Genomic DNA, 26,327 nt, shown 5'->3' with positions numbered 1-26,327 from the left:
AGTTCATAGCAATACAAGCCTACCTAAAGAAGATAGAAAAATCTCAAGTAAATATCCTAACCCTACATCTAAAAGAACTAGAGGAACAACAACAAACAAAGTCCAAACCAAGTAGAAGGAAGAAAATAATCAAGATCGGAGAAGAATTAAAAGACAAAGAGACAAAAGAAACTATTAAAAGAGTCAATGAACTGGGAGTTGGCTCTTTGACAAGGTAGACAAACTTTTACACAGACTCATCAAGAAAAAAGAGAGAGGGTCCAAATAAATGACATCGGGAATGAAAGAGAAGATATCACAACTGATATCACAGAAATACAAAGGATTGTAAGAAATTACTATGAACAAATACATGCCAACAAACCAGACAAACCTGGGTGAAATGGATAAATTTCTGGAAATATACAATTTCCCAAAACTGAATCAAGAAGAAGCAGAAAGCCTAAACAAAGTGATAACAACTAGAGAAATTGAAGCAGTAAGTCCAGAAAATATCGGTACACGAAGCCCTTGACCAGATGGCTTCACAGGGAAATTTTACCAAACATTCAAAGAAGACCTAACACCTATCCTTCTCAAACTATTCCAAAAAATTCAAGGATAAGGAAGACTCCTAAACTCTTTTTATGAGACCAGTATCATCCTAACTCCAAAACTAGGTAAAGACACAACAAAGAAAGAAAATTAGAGGCCAATATCTCTGATGAACATAGATGCTAAAACACTCAACAAAGTATTGGTAATCCATATCCAGCAATATATTAAACAGATCATATACCACAATCAAGTGGAATTTATTCCAGGGATGTAAGGATAGTATAACATTCACAAATCAATAAATGTAGTAAGTCACATAAATAAAATGAAAGACCAAAATCACATGATCATATCAATAGATGCCGAAAAAGCATTTGACAAAATCCAGCACCCATTGATGATAAAAACACTCAACAAAATGGAAACAGAGGGAACATACCTCATAATAAAGGCCATATATGAGAAACCTACTGCTAACATCATATTCAATGGGAAAAACCTAAAAGCATTTCCCTTAAGATCAGGAATAAGACAAGGGGTCCCACTTTTACCACTCTTATTCAACATAGTACTGGAAGTTTTAGCCACAGTGATTAGACAAAAAGAAGAAATAAAAGGCATCTAAATTGGAAAGAAGGAAATAAAAGTGTCATTGCTTGCAGATGGCATTATAGTGTACACAGAAAACCCTATGGTCTCCATCAAAAATCTACTGGATCTAAAAAGTGAATTTGGTAAAGTAGCAGGATACAAAGTCAAATATAAAGAGAAACTAAGAAAAAATCCCATTTACTACAGCAAAAAGAAAAATAAATTTCCTACAGATAAATTTAACCAAGGTGGTAAAAGGCCTACACTCAGAAAACTAAAGAATACTGAAGAAAGAAATTGAGGAAGATACAAATAAATGGAAGCATATATTGTGTTCATGGATTGAAAGAATTAACATCATTAAAATGCCCATACTACCCAAAGCAATCTACAGTTTCAATGCAATTCCTATTAAAATACCAATGACATATTTCACAGATCTAGAACAAATATTCCAAATATTTATATGTAAGCAAAAAAGACCCCGAATAGCCTCAGCAATTTTAAGAAAGAAGAACAAAGTTGGAGAGATCACGATACCTGATATCAAACTATACTACAAGGCCACTATAATCAAGATAATCTGGTACTGGCATAAGAACAGATACATAGATCAATGGAACAGAAGAGAGAGCCCAGAAATAAACTCATGTCTCTATGGTTAATTAATATTTGACAAAGGGGCATGAGCATACAATGGAGTAAAAACAGTCTCTTCAACAAATGATGTTGGGAGAACTGGACTGGTACATGCAAAAAAAATGAAACCAAGCCACCAACTTACACTATACACCAAAATACACTTAAAATGGACAAAGGACTTATAAAATGAAAGTCATTATACCATAAAAGTTTTAGAAGAAAACATAGGCAGTTATTTCAGATATACCATGTAGCAATATTTTTGCCAATATTACTTCTAGAGCAAGGAAAATTAAGGAAAGAATACTCAAATAGGACTACATCAAATTTAAAAGCTTCTGCATGCCTAAAGAAAACATCATCAAAATGAAAGGTAACCAACCATATGGAAAAACATATTTGCCAGTGATATCTTGGACAAGGGTTTGATCTTAAAAATATATAAATAAGATAAAGAATCTTAAAAGTAGCAAGAGAGAAGAAAAGAATCATATACAAAGGGGTCCCAATTAGACTATCAGCTGACTTCTCAAGGGAGACCCTGCAGGCAAGAAGGGACTGGCAAGAAATATTCAAAGTAATGAAAATCCAAAACCTACAGCCACGAATACTCTATCCAGCGAAACTATCATTCAGAATAGAAGGGCAGAGAAAGTGTTTCCAGGACAAAATAAAACTGAAAGAGTTCATCAGATCCAAACCACTATTATATGAGATGTTAAATGGACTGGTTTAGAAAAAGGAGGATCAAAACTATGAACACTAAAATGAAAACTGCATCACAAGAAACAACATCAGAAGCTAGGGAATTGAAACAAAGGCAAACTAAATAGGCAATGAGAGTGGAAAAAGAACTATAGGTATGGGGAGCATATTGGGGGGAGGTCAGCAGGGAGGGGGAAGGGGGAGAGGGAGGGAGATGGTATAGGAATTAAGAAGCATAGTAGGAGGGAATGGAGTAGACAGGAAGATGTTGAGAAGAACTATATGCACAACCAATGGACATGGACTAAAAGGGGGGGACAACTGGAGGAAGAGGGGCCACCGGGTGGAGAGGAGCAGAGGGAAGGGAAATTGGGAGAAATATAACACTATAATCAATAAAATACATTAAAAAATAAATAAATAAAATAAAATAAAATTACTATATATATATATATATATATATATATATATATATATATATATAACTCATACAACTCAATATCAGGAAGATAAATTAAAAAATGGGCAAATGACCTGAATATATACTTCTCCAAGGAGGACATACAAATGGCTCATAGACATATGAAAAAATGCTCAACATCAGTAGCCATCAAAGAGATACAAAGTAAAACTGCCATGAGATATCACCTCACACCAGTCAGAATGGCCATCATTAATAAATCAACAAACAAGTGCTGGAGGGGATATGGAGAAAAGGGATCCCTAGTACACTGTTGGTGGGAATGCAGACTGGTGCAGCAACTGTGGAAAACAGTAAGTAATTTCCTCAAAAAATTAAAAATGAAACTGCCTCTTGACCAAGTGATTCCACTGCTGGGAATATATCCTAAGAATCCTGAAACACCAATTTAAAAGAACTTATGCACCCCTATGTTCATAGCAGCACTATTTACAATAGCCAAGTGTTGAAAACATCCGAAGTACCCATCAGTAGATGAGTGGATTAAAAAACTGTGGTACATTTACACAATGGAATACTATGCAGGAGAGAGAAAGAGGAGATTCTACCTTTTGTGACAGTTTAGATGGAACTGGAGAGTATTATGTTAAGTGAAATAAGGTAGTGGGCAATGACAAACACCAGTGACCTCACTTATAACTGAAATCTAATGAACAAAATAAACTAACAAGAAATAGAACCAGAAACATGGAAGCATGGAACAGACTGATCGCTGTAGGAGGGGAGGAGGGAGGCAGGGAATGGAGGAAGAAAGGGGAAGGGATTAGTCATAGAATATGTATGAATGACTCATGAACATAGTTAATGGAGAGAGGATTGACTATGGGAGAGAGTGATGGGCTGGGGGGGGACACAAGGGGGGAAATTGGGACAACTGTAATAGAATAAGCAATAAAAAGAAAGAAAGGAAGCATACTAGTAGGAAAGTTGAAGTAAAAGTCACACTGCAAGGGGTGGATTAGGAAAAGCTCCTGAAGAAGTAAAAATTAGTTTCATCAAAGAAAACTAAGATAAGCCACCTTATGATATATAGCAGATTTTCACTATAGGGAAGAGTCAGAGAGATAAGGAAGATAATGTGGGAGGGTCTTTGAATGTGAATTTTCACACTGGTACAACTGGAGTCAAATCTAACATAACTACTTAGTTTTTTAGAAAGAATTTTAAATGTAAAGTACATAACCTTGATAACATGTTAAACTAAATATATATGCTTTTGGCTTCTTGCTACTTGGGAATCTGTTCCTGAGAGGGGTAAAAATATACAATGTGATATATAATGTTTTTTTTTTTTTTGTTTTTTTATGCTGGTAAACTTTTGCTACTAGGGTAGTTAATTGTTGTTATAAAAAATAGTCTCTGATGAATGTTACAAGTGAAAACAGTGTTTCTTTAAAAAAACAAAAATGAACTCTTTCCCTTAGGTATCATAGGTCAAATCTTTTAGCACCCAGTGTGCCAGCCCCACATTAAATTATATTCTGCCTTATGCTCTTTTCTAGTCTGATCATATGTGGTCTCCCCAAAAACTTAAATTTAAAAAAAACATAGTGTAATAACAAAAACAATAATGACACTCTAAGTAGCAATACTAGGATATCATTTGTATTTCACTTTACAAAGCAATTTCACATATATTATCTTGTAATTTAATCCTAGCAACATTCCCAAAGGCCTATAGTATTTTCACATTTTATCAAGCAAATAGAAGGCAAAGAGAGTCTGAATGGGCTGGGGTCACAGCGCTCCTGTAGGACCCACGTTCACAGCCGAGTTCTGGCCATGGCATCAGAACCCAACTGACTGTGCAAGGCAGCTCCGGCCAGGGATGACATCTCTGAGGAACTGCACTGTGCTCATAGATGACCACTTCCCCTGAAATTATACATGTCCCCTTGTGTTTTTAAGTCCATAACTATGGGAGGAATACATCTGAATCTTTGTTCTCAATATCTTTGTTCTGCCAATGAGTACACTATTTCCTAAAATGCTTTTGGAGGCCTGATGTCTATGCTGTGACTCCAGCTCCTTCTTTCCCTTGTAAGCTTGGACAGAAATGTGTTCCCTGTTCTTTAGAACTCCTTCAGTTCTGCATCAGAAGTCTGTGGGTGCAAGGCCATTCATCTCTAAAATGGAACATGACCAGAAGCATTACGCCTATACAGAGATAGATGTAATTATTATTCTGGTACAGAAAACAGCGCCTGCACTGATTCCCTCCTGGTGGGAGTGGAAGGTTCCAGATAGCCTTGATGAAAGACTAAAGCTTTTCCAGACCAAGAGCCTAAACAACTGACATTTTATTTACATGGTTGATACTGAATGAAGTTCAGTACTTATTGATCTTTCTTGTTTGCTAAGGACTATGATGTAGAAAATGTGTATTAAAAAAGAAAATTTATTTATTGGACTATAAAGAATAGAGGCAATTGAAAGTTTGGCAACTCTGTATTTAGAATAATCATTGTGGTCCCTTAACTCATGATAAGACAAATGTTAAACATAGGGAGTGGCAACTTGCTGCTTCCAGTGCAGCCTTAGTTGCACTTGTGGATGCATGCACTATTGCAAGTAGAAAATAAATCAAATTAGGAGAAAACTAATGAAGAAATAAAGAAAATTGAGCCAAAAGTACTATCCACACAAACAGCTAAATTATGAAAAATATTAGTACTATGACCAAGAATCCTAAGGCCTAATTCTACCTGTGCTACTCAGGGGTGGGCAAAAGTAGGTCTACAGTTGTTTGTATAAAAGATAACATAGTAATAAATAAATAATAATAAAATAATAAACTCTGTGTTTCACATCCTCACAACGGTAAACCGACTTCGTGAGCCACTTTATGAACTTTGTGACAGAACAGGGATGGCAAGCCAGTGATCTGAACAGCCACCCTCTCTGCAGGCTGATGGGAAGCTCTGACAGTCAGGACTCCTTGCAGAGCCTGGGACAGCAGGCCTACCCACCAGGCGGAATTCACCTGGGGGCTGGTGAAAATTATAAATTTTTACACACTGTATCTAACAGTGCTCCTGTAAGATTGTTAAATGGGAGAAATTTGATTCTTGTATAGAAAGGGAGTTTTCAAATTAATTCAGGATCACAGCACAAATGAGTTGAGAAATAGAAAAAATGTAGGTATGGCTCCCACACGAGATTCCTACAATTCCCTAAGCAACACACACTCATCTGCTTAAGGTTTTCTATATTCCTGTTACTGCCAAACAGAAGAAGGAACTCTATGTGTCTCTGGCGGCTTTAAGTTTCACATTTTGGTCGCATGTTCAGAGCATCATTCAGTACCTATGAGAAGTAGCATTTGAAAAAGTGTCTTTACATGACATCTAAGAAAAGTAGAATAAAACACCTCTGAAGTATTGATCAGGTTACTTGGGAAAGCTCTAATAACTGTGACTAGTCAGCAGGATAAAGAACTAGCTTCCTTTGGCATCGTGTTCAAAGCAATGGTGAATGAGTGGATAAAATTAAGGCAAAGGAATAACAGGTAACTCCATCCTGTTTTAAAAAGCCTTAGATAACTGACAATTGGGAGGTATTTGAAAAAAGCAAATACTGAATGACTGGCTTTCCATGACTATTGTAATATTATACCTCCACCAAAAAAAAAAAAAAAAAAAGTGTGTGTTTCTTCCCATTTCCCATAAGTTATATTGGATCATTAAATATTTATAAAGGGAAGAAGAGATAAAATTATTTTACCCTTAGCCATAATAATCAAGGAAGTCTGTTTTAATTTGGTTCTCTGACCTGAGTGTTTCCAGTCAACTAAATCAGTGATTTAATTCATTCTGAGTTATCCGAGGAGAGCTTTTTAAAACTGAAACATCATTTTAGTGAAGTTCTAATCATGCCCTACTCTTATTAATATCATTTGATAGGCCTATAACTATTGACTTTTGGCTATCAGTCTAATTTTATTTTGTAACATCTTTTATTTGTTTGTTTTGGTTCTAATATGGAAAATGCTCATATTCATTTCATTTTTGAAGTTAGAGAACCAGTAAAACCTTAAAAATCTGTTTTTGAAAAGTATCTTCCACAGTGAATCTGTGAACTGACGGCATCACTTCTCAGGGGGTCTGTCGGCCCAAAGCCTATCTTTGAGGCCATGAGATGGAAGGTTTCCTGGAGTCAAACAGCACTGTGAAATCTACTTGAGACCAACACTGGGGGTTTGCTTGCAGACGGCATGATTACACACACGGGTACCACCACTATCTTAAAATATATTCACGTGCATGGATTTTAATTAAAATTAATTAACTAATGCCTCAGTCCTGTATATCTCTACTCTTCATACATACACAAAACACATTTATTTAATGCCTTCTGGGTGAAGGTACAATGCTCATTGTAAAGACGACAGGAAAATGAACAAGACAATGCAAAAAGCAATCTAAAATGTATGGTACACCTACTGTACCTTGTGCCACACCCTAGACTTTATCTTCCTTAAAACTACAATTGTTCTTAATAATGTTGAGACTTCTGTCAGCTGATACAAATAGCCTTTAAGTTTTCTCTCAGTGTGTCTTCATTTGTGTATCTCCACACTTGTGGATTTGTTATTTCTCTATAAATCAATGGGAGGAGGAAGCGGTGTCCCGCATCCCTTTTCTTCCTTTATTCTGAAATTGGGGAGGAAAAGAACCTCACGTTCATCTAATTTCATTTCTCCCTACCCCACCCCCTTCATCATTTTTCTTAAAGTATTCACAGTCAGTCAGAGATTTGCACTGAAGAGGCTATTTCTGGACTTCTGCTGCTGTAGATGGGGGTGGGGGAGTGAGGGGAGGCAGAGAAAACCTGACTCCAAGGACAGGCTTTCCTTTGTACCTCAGTGGACAATCAACAGACTAACTCAGGAAAGGAATTCCAAGTATAGTTGTCTTAAGAGGCTAAAATTTGAAAGGGGTGGGGGGTGAAGGGTAGGACAGAGCAAGGAATGAATGAAAAGGGAGGGAGAGAAGCAAGGAGAGGCTACACAAATGTACTTTGTAAACGCTTCCTCTTGGAACCTACATCTTATTATAATATCTATTTAAGCAAAATTTCAAATCAGTCTTTAAATGCTAGCTGTTTCTATTTTAAATCATCTTCAGTTCTGTATGTCGTGAGGGAGGGACATACAGAACAGTCCTCCTATTAATATTTAAATAATACTCGAAGTTTTTCCAATATATTAGGGTTATTAGGTTTACTAGAAAAATAAAATTAAAATGAGTGCTGATCACTTGTGTTTTTAAGTCAACACTACAAAAAACATTTATGGAGATGAAATATATTTGCAATAAGAGTGCTTTGAAATCAATGCTATTAAGAAAGCTAAGGGAATGATGATATTTTATTTCAACAGAGAAAAAAAGAACAGTTGAACTCTGCTCTTGTCTTCTGTTTCAACATCATGTCTCTTTGTCCCTCCTCCTCTTGTAATAAATATTCTCTTGCCAGCCCCGTTACTGACAATAATGTAGGTGAACTCTGCACCATGTACATCTGTCATTATTAATGATCACAGGAGAGAGAAACGATAACTCACTATTGTAGGAACCAAGAGGGCAAAATTCTGTAGAAATTGCCTTTTGCGTTTTCTGCTGCAAGAATGTATTTGCATTTATTCTTTCTAAATTCAGAAACAAAGCTCAGTAGCAGGATAGAAAAAACAACTCTCATATTTCTAACTTCAATTGAAAATTTAAATGTGTAGAAACAGAAGACACTTGTTGCTATATGAAGGTTTTTATGAAAACAACACTGTACTCAATGTTTTAGGTCTATAATACATATAATCTTTTTAAAGCTCATGCTATAAAGAAATTTTATGGTAGGAAACATTTCTTTTACTCACAGGATTAAATAACTTTCAATATGACTAGCCCACAGAACGCTCTTACTAAAATACTTATTGCATTTAATAGGTTTATAAAAGTATATATTTACTTTAAAGTATGCCTCGAATTCTGAAAGAAGCCTTAAGATATATTTGTATTATCAGAATACAAACCAAATACTCTAAAGACAAAGAAAAAGATAGAGACATGTGTTTTGCTAAAGAACAAAGAGCCCTTATTATAACACTTCTTAGAAAAATGAGAGGATGATTGTGTTAATGGTGGGCTGAAAAGTAATCATAAAAGTCTGTCTCAGCCACTTTTTAATGGAGGGACAGGTAATATTCTCCAATGAAATAAAAATATACCAATGCAAGCAGACATTTTATTTCAAATTAATTCTTAGGTAACAACTTTCTATCTGTCCTCAACTTTAAGCTATATACTAGTACAATCTTTAACTTCCCCTTAGCATTGATACCAATAAATGTTGTCATAAGGGTTATTTTGATTTGTTGGAAATGGACTTTTCCAGAACATAAAGTTTAAGATTTTGATAGATTGGAAGGTCTAAGTTAAAGCTACTAATATGCTCTACAAAGTCTTTCTTTTCTTCCCTCTGGCTTTTTACAGTTTCATTGATTTGTGGAAGTCTAGAAATGTCAGCTTTTGTCAGTTACAGTCTACACAGTTATTAGTAGCTTTTTAAGAAAGTACAAAAGAATATTAGAAAAAATAATTTTGTCTGTAAAATATCCACAAATTTTAAACATTCTCTCTCCAATCCCAAACTGAAATATACTTTGCCAAATGTAATGACAAGTATAAATGTAATCAGATATGCCAATGAATACTGCAGTAGTAACTCCAAATTTTACATCTGTTTAAATGATAAATCATACCAAATAATAAAGAAACCAACCAAGCAAAGAAACATAAAAAAATGGATAGCCACAAATGGGCCCTCCACATCTGCCTAAAACATTTCAGACTCCTCCAGATACTACACTATAGAACTGACTAAAATCTCATTTGATCTGAAAGATATCTTCTACCCAACCTGATGAAAAGCAATCCCCTCGATTTTTATGTACACAGTTCAATGAATGAATCAATCAATGAAAAACAGTCATATTCCAAAACTATTATTTTTAGGTACCAGCAACCAGAGCCTTCATTCAACTTCTAAATGTTATTTGTTTACATTTACTTAAAAAAAAATTGAATCCAGTTGAGTGGTAGATTTTATAAAAATTGTATGATGTCAAATAACAAATTTGAAATTATTTTCAAATTCATTCATTTTTGGTTCAAATGTAAACATACTGAAAGGGCCCCCAGGCTTTGTGTTGAGAGAGGGCCTCTTGTATTTAACCAAAGGATCCCAGCAATTCTCTTATTATGAAAAGGAAAAGGAGGGTGTGAGGTTTGGGAGACAGAGAATGAGAAAGCTTTTTCTTTACAAACCTTCATTCCTCCAAGTCTCTCACTATCATTTTCAGGGTGAATCAAGCCATCCCACCAAAGCTCACAGAAAACAAAACCTTGTTTGACTCTTGGGTTGTGGGGCATTGTGGGGAGCACATTACCCCATTCCCCAACTCCACCCCTGTTTTTATCTCTCTCAACCTGTTCATGCCCAGATGACAGAATCCAGCCCAAAAGGTTTGTTTCCATCTCTCTGTTATTGTATTTGCTAAATAGAATCCCCTCATCAGTATTATAAAGGGGCCTATGTCTTAAATGTTAAGTCACTAAAACTGAAAAAGAAGTATCAGTAACATTTCAGGGACATAAAATTATTCAATTCAACAAACTGTTCTGAATCAAATTAGTCTGAAACACTATTCTTAAAACTGCGAAAACATTGTGATACTAAATATTCAATATTATCAGTCAGGCAAATTGGCCCAGGTCAAATGAGCAAATCTGAAAAATGAGATTGCTAAATTTCTCGGCTTGCTAGCTCCGTAATAAATAATGTGCTTCTATTCAATCTGTACATTAAGTCTTTTATGTGGCCTTAAGGCACTCTCTGATGGCTATGCCCATTACAATGTAGCCATAGAAACTGACACATTTATTTCTTGGATTAGTGTGCCATTGAAAATATTAATATGATGCAGTAAATGGGGACTTAATCTAATCTACTGATGCTAGGATGAAGTTAGTAAAAGGTTGAGTGCCCTTATGGAGAAAGATTATATCAGCAGAGAGAAGCTTGTTATTGGTTACAAAGATCAACTAAACAACCTATGACATATTATGCACTTTCTGCATTTAATCAGACTTTGTCAAATTCAGCGGAGAAGCTTTTTGGCAAGCTGAAGAATGCTTCTTCATATCACACACACACACACACACACACATATTCAAAGATTTCAATATTCAAGCTGAAATACCTTTAATCTATAAGCATAAACATAAGACCACAGCTCTCACAATAAATGTTGTGAAGCATGATACTCTGGGCAAAGTTGGCACGCCCCAAACCATTTTCTGAAATTTGTTTTGTTTTGATTTGGAGGCATGTGCTTAGCCTTTCATATTTGCCAAGTGTTGAAAACAAAAAATCAGAACTTCATCAACGAAAGCTAAGTTTACTTAATGTGTTCTCAAGAAACGTTGCTAATGACTTTCACTGTTAATTTTGTTAATTTCTAACTGGAAATAAGATATTGATAAATATTCCTTTTGTTGTGAGCTGGATCACATATGACTCTGGTGTCTCCTAATAATTCACAAGACTCCAGGTCCGTCCCCCCTTTACTCTGCAGCAAACTACATAAATTTGAAAGATATATTCTGACAGATGAGGCTTTGTTGAAAAGCAAAGTACAGCACTTTGTCCTTGAAATGTTAACATGTAATGCCATAAAGTATTCAAATAATAATTTACTCAATCTTTCAGGGTAATTAATTAAAATGCTTGAGATGTTGGAGAAAATCACCTTGAGCTTATAAAACTGGAAAGCCCCTCTCTCCTCTCTGCATGCAAGCTGCCCCAGCAGACCTACCACATGCTTTCCCAGTTATGGGGTTTGATTTCAGAAGATAATAAATAGCCAGGATCTAATTTTGCCATGTCACAACCGATTATGTTTCACAAGAAAAGGTGGAGTGCTCACCTACCAGATGAAGGTGAAACATAAAACCACTTTTATTTATGTCATGTGTCCAAATTCAACTAAACCTGGCCCTGGATACTATGAGTGTGTGGACTTCCACTGGCATGCGAATTTATGCACCTCAAGAAAGTGTGTCAAATATAAGCATAAATTTAATCAAAGGGATGGAAACCTTTATTATAAAAAAAGTAAAACACATTTTTGACGTCTAATATAAATTATTTTAATGTGTTTTTTACTACTTCTCAGAAGGTCACAAGGAAAGAATAAGACATTAAACAGACACAGCCTCTAGCTGCATCTTAATTCAGGTAATGATTAGCGGTATAATTTAGACCCAAGCTTATTTCTAAAGGTATTTTTGTTTTTACTTTCAGAAGTTAATTTCAGCTCACTATCTTAATCAATTGCACTACATAGTTGCTCAACTATAGATTACCCAGGTAGAAGTAACAATGTAAAGAAAAATTTATCATAAAAGTTTATATTTCCAATGGGATATAATTACTTTTTATACCTTCAAGTGAAATGAAAGACTCTAGACATTTTCTGGGTAAGTTAGTTCAAAAATACATTTCTAGATTATGAATATGATCACTCTAGCATTACATTTTGAGTGCAGAATCAAAGACTAAGTTTAAACATCAGAGTTCCTGTTTCTGTTCATGTTAGGAGAGGATAAAACAAAAGGCTAATAACAATAGATTAACAAGCCCCAGGTATTATTCAGCCATTCCCCTCAGTTGGATAGGCTTTGGACAGAATTTTAATGACTGAAAAAACTGCATATGATGAATAAGGATGTCATTTTCAATTAACAAGAACAAAGGATCATTCTCATATTTGGCAAATGAGGTAGTTGTGGTGTAAGAAAAGCTGGAGCACTCACAGACAAGACATCGCCACTTGCAAACCAAAACAAACTAATGACACTTGGGTACTCTTGCACAGTGGCATATCTACAATTTTTAGGAGGTACTTATTAGCCACAAGTTAATAGATTGCACTAATAGCCTGCTATTAATTAAAAAGGATACTGGTTTTAGTATTAACAGTTAGTGAAAACCTAAATGGACCACAAAATTAGTCAGCACCCAAGTTTATTTAACATAAAATAAATATAGACCTAAAAAGAATTTATAATAGTATTCCATGACAAATTGGAAATTGAGATCTTGATAAAGCTTAACCTCTTTGAACTCACTTTGCAAAAAGCCTGCTAAGAGAGCCCAGTGCTAACAATACAAAGAGCAAACACACTCAGGACATATCATACAGGGTTAGGGTTGTATGATACAGACATTATCTCTCAGTCATCTCCTGTTGCATGTTTTCTCACTTTCTCAGTTGGTTGTGGGACCCCAAAAGTGACCTCTGTTAGCTCTTCAGTAACCTGGGGGTACAGTCAGAATTCCTGAAAGTCCATCAAGTAGACCTATTTAACAGAAGTAAGTGCCTGTTGAAAGTACTCAGATTTAGTGACTACCATGGGATTCCATTCACTCCTTCATGGCATGTCAGAGCTTCAGGGAAACAAGACCAACCTTACTTAATTCAAAGCACTGACCATAAATTCTGTGGGCAAATACTGCCATCCACTCTGGGAATGTAAGACTTTATGTCCAGCACTCTCCAGTAATGGCTCTCAGCCTGAAGTCCCCATCGGACTCAACCTGGGGGTCATTGACAAGGTCAGGTACTTTCCGGGCACTATGGCCAAATACAAAATCATTGTTTCCTGACTGTGGTCTACTGGGTTACACAAAGTTACACAAATGGCAATCCAGCAGGACTTCTTAGAGCCTTTTATCAACTAAAATGTAATGAGTCTTTGAAAGAAGAATGCATGTAATGATGTTTTAATTTGTTTGACCTAGAAAAACTTTGCTCTCGGGAGGCATCTATTGAAAATTTCACAAGACACTCATATTCCCAGTAAATAGTCTGGAAAATCCTGTTGTAGGTAACTGAAGTCAAATTATTATCAGTATACTAACTGCTCTGTAATTTTTAAAGTTTTTCCTAGATCTAAGCTTTTTTGGTAGTACCATCATCATCCCACAACAAAAAAACTGCGAAACAACATATTTATCAGAATGTATCCCTGTCATTAAGCAGTGTGTGACTGTATACTCAAGTCTTTCTTATCCAAAAATAACCACCCTGGCTTGCTGTCTCCCCCAATACTGTTCTATCTCTTTTCTTACCTTTTCTGGAAAATGTATTGAAGAGCCTTCTATATTCCCGGCCTGAATAGTCTCAATTCCTCTCATTCCTCAGTCCATAATTAATGGACTTTGAGACTCAGCATTCCATTAAAACTATTTTCCTCAGTTGCTGATGATGTCCATACCGGCAAATATTCACTATTAACAACACGCTCCTTAAAACTCTCTGTAGTTCCCTTGGCTTTTATGACACTTTTATATCTTTCTGATATTTCTTTCTTTTTTGTGGAAATTTCTTCCTGTGTTCATCACAAAATCTGGACTGCCCTATCATTCTTTTCTTGGTCTATTATTCTTCACTCCCAATAAGTTCTTCTTGGATAATACAGACAGATCTGGGTTTTAGTTTCCTCATCTGTAAATTGAGGTTAGTGATAACATTTCTCTTATAGGGATGTTATAAGAACTATATAATTCATGTAGAGTACTCAGCACAGGGCTTCATACATGCCAGCTTCATGGGATCAATTAATGTTGTTATTATGTTGGAAATGATTTTCTTTCTCAGTGACTAGCATCCAACCAGTCATCCACGTCTGATTTTTTTTCCTGCTGTATACATCACAAACCTTTCTATTGATCTCTGCCATGGTAGATCAATGCTGCCACTTCATTCTCCCTTCATTTTTATCTAGATCAATGGTTTTAAAAATTTGTTCCAGCAAGTCTTAGGATTCTTCTTTTTCTACCTCCAGTATTTATTAAATTTCAATGTAAGATTTGAGCGTTTTAAAGCTTTTGCTGCTATAAAAAAAAAGTTGGGAAACTATCAATCTGATGGCTTTCTAATTGGTATTCCCGCTTTCCATCCTGTCCTTAAAAATCTGCTCACTACACTGAAGTCAGAGTAATCTCTCTAAAATATATATCTGATAGGCCACTTCCTAAAAAAGAAAAATCTTTAACTTGCTTCCTTTAAACATCAACAGATAAATGCCAAGATCTTTAATGTAACCCATGAGCCAGAGTGTAAACCCAGCCCTCACAGCTCTTGTTCTAACAAAACCAATGTGCAAGCAGGTCCCCAAAGGCTCAGGGTGATTCATAACCACACCCTGACTTATGCAGGTTGGTCTCTTTCCATCTTTTCACCTGGCTTATTCTTTTGATTTTTCAATTCCTAGCATCTCCTCCAGGAAGTCTTCCTTGAAATTTAGGATGGATTAGGGCCTCCCTTTGCCCTCCCAGTACATTGTTCTACTTTAGCCAAGTCTACAGGATATTGTAATTACCTCTTTATGTAGGTGTCCCTCTGCCCTACTAGACTGTGCACTTTTCTAGACAAGTGACCATATCCTATTTACCTTTAACTTTCCATGCCTAGAACAGAAGAAGTGCATTGGAAGTGTTTGTTACTCTAAAATAAACTGTGTTTTCGAGAAGGAACAGGATATAGTGGAAAGAGCATCAGATAGGATTGGCAAGCTGATAACCAGTTGGATACAAAAATCAATGAGTGGACATCTAGAAATGGAATATGAGGCTGTATCTGAGCTAGTAAGAAAAGTCAGAAGATCTATTAGCACTTATGCATTGGATGGGGTCATGATATAACTTGTGCAATTGAAACTTTTGTCCCTCCTATGTAGGTTCCAAGGTGAAAGCCTCCTTCTGATTCTGGTTTCATCACTCAGTGCCTGAGCTTTGTCACTCTGGTCTCTCTGTAACAGTGTCTGCTCTCCATTATAGCTGCTAAGAAATAATGTAGGTGAAAGCATTTATAAAACTTAAAAGTCCTTGAACAAACTGTGTTTTATTCTTATTATAATTCATAGTAGAGTCAAGCAAAGTTGGTTAAGTGCTCAGTTAACACTCATTGAATGATTATTGTGTACTTTGTTATATCTAGACATAGATTAAGTGCTGAGTGCGTTACCTCTGTTTGAAATATTTCAGTTCCTAGAAATGCTTTTGAGCCAACTTTTGTAAATGTTGTTACTTCAGTAAATATATCCTTTAAGCCTGGTAAAATAATTAAATATTTATAGCTATGTCAATGACTTTGTAATGGGGAATACCTGTCTAGAAAATGCACATGGAGTCTTTTCTTTCTTTTGTAAGGTATAAACTCTTCTGCTCAGTTTCACTAGCACCTAGGACCTGTTTGCTTGAAAATACATTCTTGTTTCTGTCTATATGGTTTTAATTAAATAGCAGAGTTACTTGGTAACTTGAATGTCTTAGCTACAAATCCTACTTTTTTTTCCTTATTAACTCAAACTTTTTAAAGTAATTCAGGAGGAATCAATTATAGACTTGATCAACTTTTATTGGTCTGTTGGTAAGTGCCAATCACAAAGCTTCCTGCAAAGATTGTCACATTGTTTGCATTTACTCATCAGCCTGTCACACCAAAGAAGAAAAATAATCACTTGTAACATAAAGATTTCAGAAGAGTGATAATAAATTATTTAATAAAAAATTATGATAAGCAAAAGAAAACAATATAAGAGAACGATTCTAATCTGTTTAAAAATTACATGTTTTATGGATTCTGTAATGCCCTAATAATGTAAATATTTATGTGTAAAGAAAAATAATGAACACAATGGAAAGATACACACTAAACTATTACCTAAAGTTATTTCTTGAGCTGGAATTAGATAGGAAAGTGGGTTTTTATTTTGTTTACTTCTGTACAGCTTAAAATATAATACATGCAAGAAGTATTATAATTATCGCATAATTATTGTGTTTGAAATATTTATAACAATAGGGTTTTTAATTATATAAGTAATTATAATAATTAGGTTTTTTAAGACTTTATAATTTAAAAAAATTTTAAAAGACAAACTAATAATTGGCATGCATCACAGTGTAGAAGGACTTCTGAAGCAGTGCAAAATTGGGAAGAAATAGAGACTGTACTGTTAACAGATCTGACGTTTCTGAAAATTGAGTAGTAGTCTTCAAAGTTATCCAAGTCCCAAGAGAGATATGCATTTTCACAGGCAACTCTATAGGGAGACATATATTTTAGTCACCTTTCCCTCTCGTTTCTAGAGAAAGGACACTCAAAAGCCTTTTTGTCCTTATGGATGTCACCGTATGTGGTAGTAGCACAAAAAATAAAGCCCACTCCTATACTGTGTCACAATATAATGATACAGGGGAAGACTAGATAATAATGTGTTCTCGTAATATTTAGATACTGTTATTGAAATTTGACTAACATTTGCATTTCTTTCACAGTACCATCACTAACATATCCTCATGGTGCAAATGTGTCAAACAGCCCATAATGTTCTAAGTGCCTGAGGGCAGGAATTATAGCTGATCATTATTGTCTTTTCTGTGATTTTGCTAATTTTTGTTGAGTTAAGTAATTGAGGTCACTTGTTTTAAGACAGAATTTGACCTTGCAATTAGATACACAGAGGAAGCATAGCTTTAAAAGTTCTTGTTTTGGCTTTCCATAGAAATTTCAGAATATATATTTTGCCCACATTCCAACACACTAAAAAATTACACATATGATTTATAATATTCACTTTAAGGAGCTTTCTTGCATTGCCAATCTTGAATTTATGTGCATTTAATTATCTCAAGAATATCCTGCAAGAAAAGTCATATTACAAGTAACAAAAGAGAAGCAGACTCCTGCATATTCTTTGAAAACAAGACTACTATAAGGTTAAATAAATGAACATTTCCTCAGGTGTTCTCACTGAGCCAATGATTTGAAAGTTTAGGCAGACATGCCTGTTATCTCTTTTTCAAGAATTCAGCAGAACTGGTGGATTGTAGAATGGATATGGTAGAGATGTATTCCTATCAGCGCACTCATTTAATACATCCCTACTTAGTCATTTAATAGCCACGTGATTTTAAATAATTCACTTAAGTGCTTTGAATCTTAGATTCTTTTACTGTAAAATGGAGATCCAAATATCCCACTCCCCTACCCCAAAGTGTTGTTATACATACGTTACAAATGTACGTAAGATTAAGTGGCAATATCAATTAAAAGATAATCTCATTATCCATCACTATAAAAGTATAAATTAAATAGTAATATCTCTTTCACCCTCTTATTATCACATGGTGAAATAGACTAACATGGTTTTAAAAATGACTTTAATTAGCTTAATTTTTAACACCATTAGCACTCCTAGTATTAGTGGTTTGAAGAGCTTTTGTTCGGTTGTTTATGTACAGGTCATTACTAACCCATCTTAACGTCCTTGCACTTTGTAGATTCATTTTTTAACTAGCTGAAAACCAAAGCTAAGTGTCATAACAAATACATTGAGTCCATACCTTCAATTTAGAAGTGAGTTTCTCTCACCTTTCATGGAATGAAACTGTACTCAATGAAATCCAGATTGCCCTGTATGTAATATCTTAGAGTTCTTCAAACTCTGTCACACACACACACACAGATTATGAGTCTATATCTGAGTTAAATGAGTAAAATTCCACCTAGAAATCTACAAGGATAATTTGGCTCCTCCTTTATAAACAACGGTCTTAATGTAATTTCTTAAAATTGTAGAGAAAATAAAAAGATCATAGAGGCATAGAGTTTCACAGGAGGAGAGACTTTGTGCTGACCCCCATGGATTTGTGACTGCCTCCAGGAGCAACCTCAGGTCAAGTGCAGTTAGGAACCAGGTGAAATCTGTGGCTGGTGGCCTGCCATCATTTCTTTCAGTGAAAAGCTTCCTGTTCTCTCCATCCTGTGTACCAATGGTGTGTGTTGTGCATAAGTCTAGAGGCATGTTGGGTTGAAACTTTTTTGTCTGACATCTCTTGGGGACTAAGTGTCAGTTTGCTAATGTGAAAAATCAGTCTAAGCAAGTGTATTAAGGGAACAAGGCTGGAGGGCTAGCTCAAGTGACATGCACATTTTACTGTGGCCAACTGGAGCTGATGCATCAGCTTTTGTTTTGGGACTTGACTATAACTAAAGGTGCCTTGGACCATATGTGGGGGAGCACCTGAGGCTCAGGAGGCCTGCTGGCATCTTCAGGTCAGGTGTCCCAAATGGTCTGCCATATCTGGGATGGTTCTGACTATTAGACCAAGATGAGAACGTAACAGGTTTATGACAGCATTGGTGTGGTCTTACAGCAATATCTCCGGCTTCAAACCCAGTCTGAGGACCTCCAAAGAAGTCTAGACAACGGGTTTCGCAAGTGCTGGAGTTTACAAACAACATGAAGTCCTCTGGCCATGTGTATGTAGCCAGAATGAATATGTGAGCAGCAGCAACAGCAGCTAATTGTTTACTAAACACTGTTCCAGGCAGCCTGGGTGGAGTTTTACACACTTTCCAGCATTTAATCCTCACTATAAACCCCATAAAGGAAAGAGTAGTATAGTTCCCACTTTGCAAGTGAGAAAACTGAGGAACAGAGAAGAAAGGAAACTTGCCAGAAGTGTTCTCTGATGCCTCTATGAAGCTCAATGCCTCAAACTATCTTATTTGGGCCTGTCCCACACCAGAGCTGCTGGAAAAATCCATCTAGATAATTCCAATAACCTGAGAGTTAGCAATTCAGTTTCCACTGTGGCCTTGATCAAATGGCTGGATGGGTTGGTATTGAAAGGCTCCAGTGTTTTCTTGAGGAACTGAAAATAAACTAATTAAAACTAAATATCTGTAAACACTGTTTCATGAACATGGTTTTAATATTTTGCTTTCAGGGGTTTTATAACAGTTATCTTTGATACCACTTTAGCTAGTGGTTGTCAAGTAAGTTTGTCAGTTTCTTCATGGTGGGCATCTACACTTAGATGAAAATGTTAAATTCATCTTTTCCTTATGTGAGATAAATTACCTTTGGCTCTACCTGGTCTGGGGAACATTGATGGGGACATGTCATGTGAGGCAGCCAGCACAAATGCTGCTGAGCAGCTGATCTTACTGCAGCTAAATTAGAAGGTGTAGGAGCAACAATAAGTCAGCTAAGAAAAAGGGAAGCTATTGGAACATCCCAAAATGTGAGTTTACGGGAACCTTACAGAAGGCCCACAGTCAGGCTCAGCAGTTTACAGGATGAGCTACGAAACAGTATAACTGTGGAAAAATTCTTTTTTCAATTTTATGAAACTTTATTTTTAAGGCTTTGACCTATTAATTCCTTTAAACATAGTGTCAGAAATTCTAGAATATTTGCATGTACATGTGAACCAGCAAGGTTAAGAGTGACTGATTGAAAATCTAGCACTAAGAATATATTTTCTCTTTCATGTTATTCTCTCTAAATGTTTTCTTCTTCAAGTACAAACTCTTAGTTTTTTTCCAATCCTGAACTTCTTAAAGTCTGGAACTCCACCTCCTTGTCCTCTGCTGACATTGTATTTGTGAAAGACAGAGCAGGGTGATAGAAGGCAGGCCCATTTTGAAGGCCTGCGCACTCCCCACTTAAAATAAAGCTTCTCACATTGCCTGAAACAGCAATGCTAGTATCTGTTGCAGCAAAGTAAGAATCCTAATAATGATGATAATAAACCTGTGAGTGGGACAGGAAACTGTTTTAGTTCATCACAATGCCTGGATGTGGATGTTTGGCCACTCTTTCAGGCTAGGATATTTCCCTGGGACCTCAGCAACCCACCTTCAGAGGCTTCCGATTTGCCAACTCCTCTCCTAACTTATCTATGATGTGACCTGCTCGTATAGTTGACCCCCTTGAACAACATTGGTTTGAAATATGCAGATCCACTTATACACACATTTTTTTCAATAAATATGTACAGTACTGTAAATGTACTTTTCCTTATAATTTTCTTAAGAATATTTTCTCTAGCTTACTTTATTATTTTTTTGCTTGTTTTCTTTTTTAGGATTTTATTTATTTATTTTTAGAGAGGGGGAAGGGAAGGAGAAAGAGAAGCAGAGAAACATCAATGTGTGGTTGCCTCTTGCACACCCTCAACTGGGGACCTGGCCTGTTTGGGAATCGAACTGGCAACCCTTTGGTTCACAAACCAGCACTCTATCCACTGAGCCACACCAGCCAGGGCTTTTAGCTTATTTTATTGAAGGAACACAGTATACAGTATATGTAACAAACAAAATATTTGTTAATCAACTTTTATGTTATCAGTAAGATTTCCAATCAACAGTAGACTATCTTAATAGTTAAGTTTTGGGGGAGCCAAAAGTTACACATGGATTGTTGACTGCATGAGGGTCAATACCCCTAACCCTCAAGAGTCAACCATATATTGAACATGAGAGAAATATTTTATCATTTGAGACTTTAATAAACTCAAGTTACCATTTAGCAAAAATGGTTCAGGTGTAACTCAATTTTACAGAGTGATGTTTTCAGTTAAGATGAAACTGGTTAAAATCATGCTCAATGTTTACTCTAAATTTTGCTCCTTGAAAATTTATTTTGCTCTACTTTTTTTATCATTTAACTGATTGAGTTATAATGGATTCTAGAGAGGTATATAATAGAGAACAATACATTAGGTTTTTAATTTCGGTGTCTATAATAATTTTGGTTGCTTTTATCCTTAGGCCTCTTGATATTGGGGAATCTCCTGATTCTTTGGGCAGGGAAGAATTTTAAATCAATCCCCTATTTTTAGAGAAAAGATGAAAAGTATGTAACTTGTTGCACATCATGTGGTTAGTTCAATAATTAGCATCTAAGTCTTAGGAATCCTTCTTCATCTTCTTTCTACAACAGTAAGCTACAAATAGAACCATTTAATGAGTTAATCTCATTGTCGTTACTAATAATAAAAAAATGGTTAAAAGTTACCTGGAAGATATAACCAAATTGTTTAATACCAAATAAATTGTTTTGTTTCAAAAAGTATATTGATAAAATTACATACTTAATATGAATACGTATACCTGTAGGGTATTAGCATTTGACTCAAATCTGTCTAATTTTTCAAAGGGAGAAGAAATCACTCTACATTGACATTTAACAGCAGGAAACACATAAGGTGATTATATTTTAACTAGTTTCTATTATATGTATTTTAAATGTCAAAACTTTATAAGATGGCCTAATATGTAGTTATTCCAATGTAAGTAAGTTTTTGAGTGAAGTAAAATGGTAAAGAAAAAATTCATTAAAGAGGGTAACAGACTGTAGCATATGGCTCTCAAAGTCAACCAAATTCTTTTTGGAAGACTCTCAAAGACCATAAGAACTGTTTCTTTTTTTGAGGAGAATATTTCTCTTCGTAATGTAAAAGAAAGGTGCCTTGATTTTGTTGTTAAATCTAAATGTATTCCATATATGAATATATGTCATTCCAATTTCCACATAAAGACATGGAGTGGAGTCTCGTCTTTTTCCCCCATAAAATGCAATTATGGAGAAAAGAGCTTGTGAGTGAATGATTTGAAGTAGAAAATCTTAAACAACCTCTTTCAGGGAAAAGGAGCTCCAACATTGGGTAACATAATGCTCAGATTGCTACAGACACAACCACACTATTAATATAGTGTTGTTTGCATTTTATTTCTCTTTGACAAAGATCACAAATAAATATGATATCTTAAAACACACATGCCTAATTCCACAAGCTGTTATAATGAAGTCCTTTGAATTATATTATAAATGCTTGAACATTAAAAATTCATCAGCAAGGAGAGAGAGGCACATTCTATTTGTAGTGTTCTGGATTTAAACACAACCCGTTAAGAATGGCTGATTGTCCCGAGGAAGCACCGCTGACAGCCATCAGCAGGTCTGTGCAAATGGTGTATGGAAACGGTAATAAGAGCTTCAGGAGTATATTTCAACCCATATAATAAAGTAATTGTGAAAGTGTAATTGCAGTCTGGTTCCATACCATATTAGGGTAAGGAATGAGATGGTAAGAAAATAGGAGATTCACAGAATTATTTTGAAGCAATTTCAGCAATGACTCTGTCCCAGAATATGCAGCATTTGTCAGAAAAAAAATTTTTTTTTAAATGCACAGTGGTGTTTACCTTTGAAAACCATTATCATGAACCTGAACAAAATGGACATTGATAACTTTACCATTTACAACATATCCTGAACTTATGAACAACTTCAAATATAAAAATGATATTGAATGTTGAGCAACTGATTTCAGTCCATTAAAGCAATTTTTAAAAATTGAGCCTAAACTTCATTTTCATTTTTAAATAATGCTAGGTTCAAATTTCTAAAGATTTACATATTTGCACGATTAGAATTTCAATTTTAAAAAATTAATTCCTTTGGCTACTTCAGAAACAATCACTATTGGCTTAAGTTACCAAGTTACTGTATCCCATAGGCTATCAGTTGCTCTCATAGCAAGACCTGAGAAAGGGCAAGGAATGCTACTTCTACTCTCCCCATATCATTTAGACCAAAAAAAAAAAAAGGAAAGAAAAGGAGCAGAGAAGGCAAATGCATGAATGAACACAGGGATATTCAGAGCTTAATATAAATAGTATCTAGGTCAATATTAAAGTGCATTTGAGTCTCAGATACCCTATCTTCTATTAACAAGATTATTCATATCATATCTAAGATTATTACATCTCTAAGTGCACACACTTTTTTTTTCCTTTTTCTATACCTACAACTTAGCATAGCTTCTGGTGCATAGTAATCACTCAGAATATTTAATGAATAAATTAACCAAGATTTGAAATATCTTGCGGCTAGAAGTGGAGTCTATAAAAAGTCTGTGGCATGGGCCCTAAAACACATGGAGAAATGGGCTACAGAATCAAATATAAAAATCTGCTTCTCTTTATTATTATTTTTTGTTCCACTTTATGGGACCTTGTGAATAAATGTATGTAAACTGGAGACGTATACAATGTTCATTCCCCTGGTCCATTAGTTCAGATGAAACTTCAAAAGATATTATATACAGGGAAAGCTCTTTGATTTGGGTAAAGGAAAAATCTAAAATGCTCATCTGCCTATATGCAATTTCTAGAAGAAAACACATAATTTTGACATTAAAAGAAATATCCATTATTTATACATGGCTGTTAACAAAGAATTTATTTCAAAAACAGGCTTATTTCAAAAGCTAAAGGCTTAAATGAAATAAAGGAAAAACAAACCAACCCGATTTAATGGTGTGCTATGAACATCGGGTAGATTGGCATTTGTTAGGAAATCTTGCATACACACACCCAAAATCCATCCATCTCCTTTTGCATAACAGAATATGTTTTCCAAGAAAAGATCAGTCCACTGAATTGTGTACTATTGATGATGGAGAAGTAAGAGAGAACGGCTGCCCAGAAGCAGAAGCCCACTGCAGGCAGGTAAAGATGTATGTGTAGAGCACTGGTAAATGTCATCTAAGAAAATAAGTTTAAAGAAATCTTTAAAATAATGTCAGTCATCTTACAGATTATGTCTGCTGTGATGGAAGGAAGGGAGGAAGAAAGAAAGGAAGAAAAGTGGGAGGGAGGAATCCAAGTTTGAGCCAATTGTTATGTTAGGGGTCTCACCTGTCCTATACCTGTCCCCACTCTACCTGCAACCATCACCCTAATCATTCAATTTCTTCATGATCCCTTCCTTTTCTTGGATTTTCTAAATTCTTTTCAGGTTAGCCTACCAAAATGACACCACTCTTGACTACCTTCTTCCATAGCAGAACACCATGAGGTTTTGCCAGTACTATGAGATTTCTCTCTGTCATCTACCCATTGGATATTTGACTTCCTTCTTCTTCAGAACTTTTTTCCCTTTAAGCATAATGTCACTATGCCCCGGCAATTACTGAGTCCTAGCTACATAGTCTTCCACTTTAGACTAAGATCAAGTACTTTGTTAAGCTTTCTTATAAAGAATAGAGGATTAGTGAAAGGCAAGGAAAGAATAAGAATGGACAAAATGTTCCATTCTCTGTGGGAGAGATGTCCCAACAAAATAAACCTATGCAAAATGTCTAGTCTATTTTTGAATAATAAAGACAAATGACCATTATGTTATTTCATGCTTCCCAAATGCATGCTCCTAAAAATGGAGTAATATGTCAGGAAAGTAGAACTCTAGAATATCATGGACTATCTTCCTGGAACATAGAGTGGCCTCAGTTGTAAGTGATTTAAAGTATAATATTTACATAAAAGCAGACATGAATGTGTTATGAAACACAATATAAAATCCATATATTTCCTAGAGATGAAATGTCAGCCCTCTAAGACCTATGTAGATTCCAGAGACAGTTTTGGGCTACTTGTGGTGGAAATTCATTAGTGCACTTCCATAGAAAAATATGAGGACTTTGCTATGAGGATATTTGAAGATTGTGAGATACCTTTAAAACTGGTGATAGATACTTCTGAATGTGTTTGGACACTTGAATATGCTTCCCAAGTTTACTTAATAATAGTATGTGTATTTATCACTGAACAAGGCATTTCAGGAAAGGAATTATTAATAATTTTGAAAGTTAACTCATTATGAGTACTTCTAAGACTACACAAGACATTAATATCCATTGTTAATGACTGGGCTTAGTTTAAAAAAATAATTTTCAGATTGATAACAACACTCTAGTGTGCTTTAAGAAGTTAAATTTTTATATAACTCAACCTTTTGGCTTAAGCATAAAACCTCTAGATGCTTATCATTCATCTATAATTTGAAAAGTCATCGAAAAACAGATAAATACCAATCATTCACTTCATCATGTAACTCCCCCAGGTAGTCTTTACTGGTACATTCTTATTAGAGTTGAATCTAGCCCACTTACTGTAAACAGCTGGAATTCCACCCAGCTTCTGCCAAGCCATTCTCTATAATGACAACAGCTACCTTCCTAAAACACAGGCCTGATGCTTCCATTCTACTTGGCCCTAAACTGTTTCTGGTTCTCTCCCATTCTTATTCCAGTGAGCCCCTCTACCTTCACTGTGTCCTATTTCTCACCACAGATAGCTCAGTCTCAACCCGTGTACCTCAGATTACTGCCCAGATAGCTCTTTATATCTCACCTCTACATATTTCTTCATTTTATGTCTTTTGCAGTCTTTTACTAGAGAAAAGCATTTTACTCATGAATAATCTGTGTTCATACGTTCCTCTGATATCAAAATTTTGTCGCTCAGTGTGTTTCTATTTGGCCCTGACTCTGAGATAGAAAGAGCCAAATCTAATGTTAAATTATAGTGATAATTCCTAAGCTAAGAAATATGAATCTCTGCTTCCTGGCTATAATGTTCTGCATTAATACTAATATTAGTCTTATT

At 35.4% G+C, this 26,327-nt stretch overlaps 1 protein-coding gene across 2 annotated transcripts in view; it reads right to left on the bottom strand.

Annotated features, from left to right (window-relative positions):
* TOX (thymocyte selection associated high mobility group box) overlaps positions 1-26,327 on the bottom strand; it is a 318,751-nt gene that overhangs the window by 277,352 nt on the left and 15,072 nt on the right. The window lies entirely within an intron of this gene.

Source organism: Furipterus horrens, unplaced genomic scaffold (assembly GCF_987537825.1).
Source record: "Furipterus horrens unplaced genomic scaffold, mFurHor1.1.pri manual_scaffold_7, whole genome shotgun sequence".
In the NCBI taxonomy this organism is placed as follows: domain Eukaryota; kingdom Metazoa; phylum Chordata; class Mammalia; order Chiroptera; family Furipteridae; genus Furipterus; species Furipterus horrens.
This window is presented reverse-complemented; position numbering and strand designations above follow the sequence as displayed.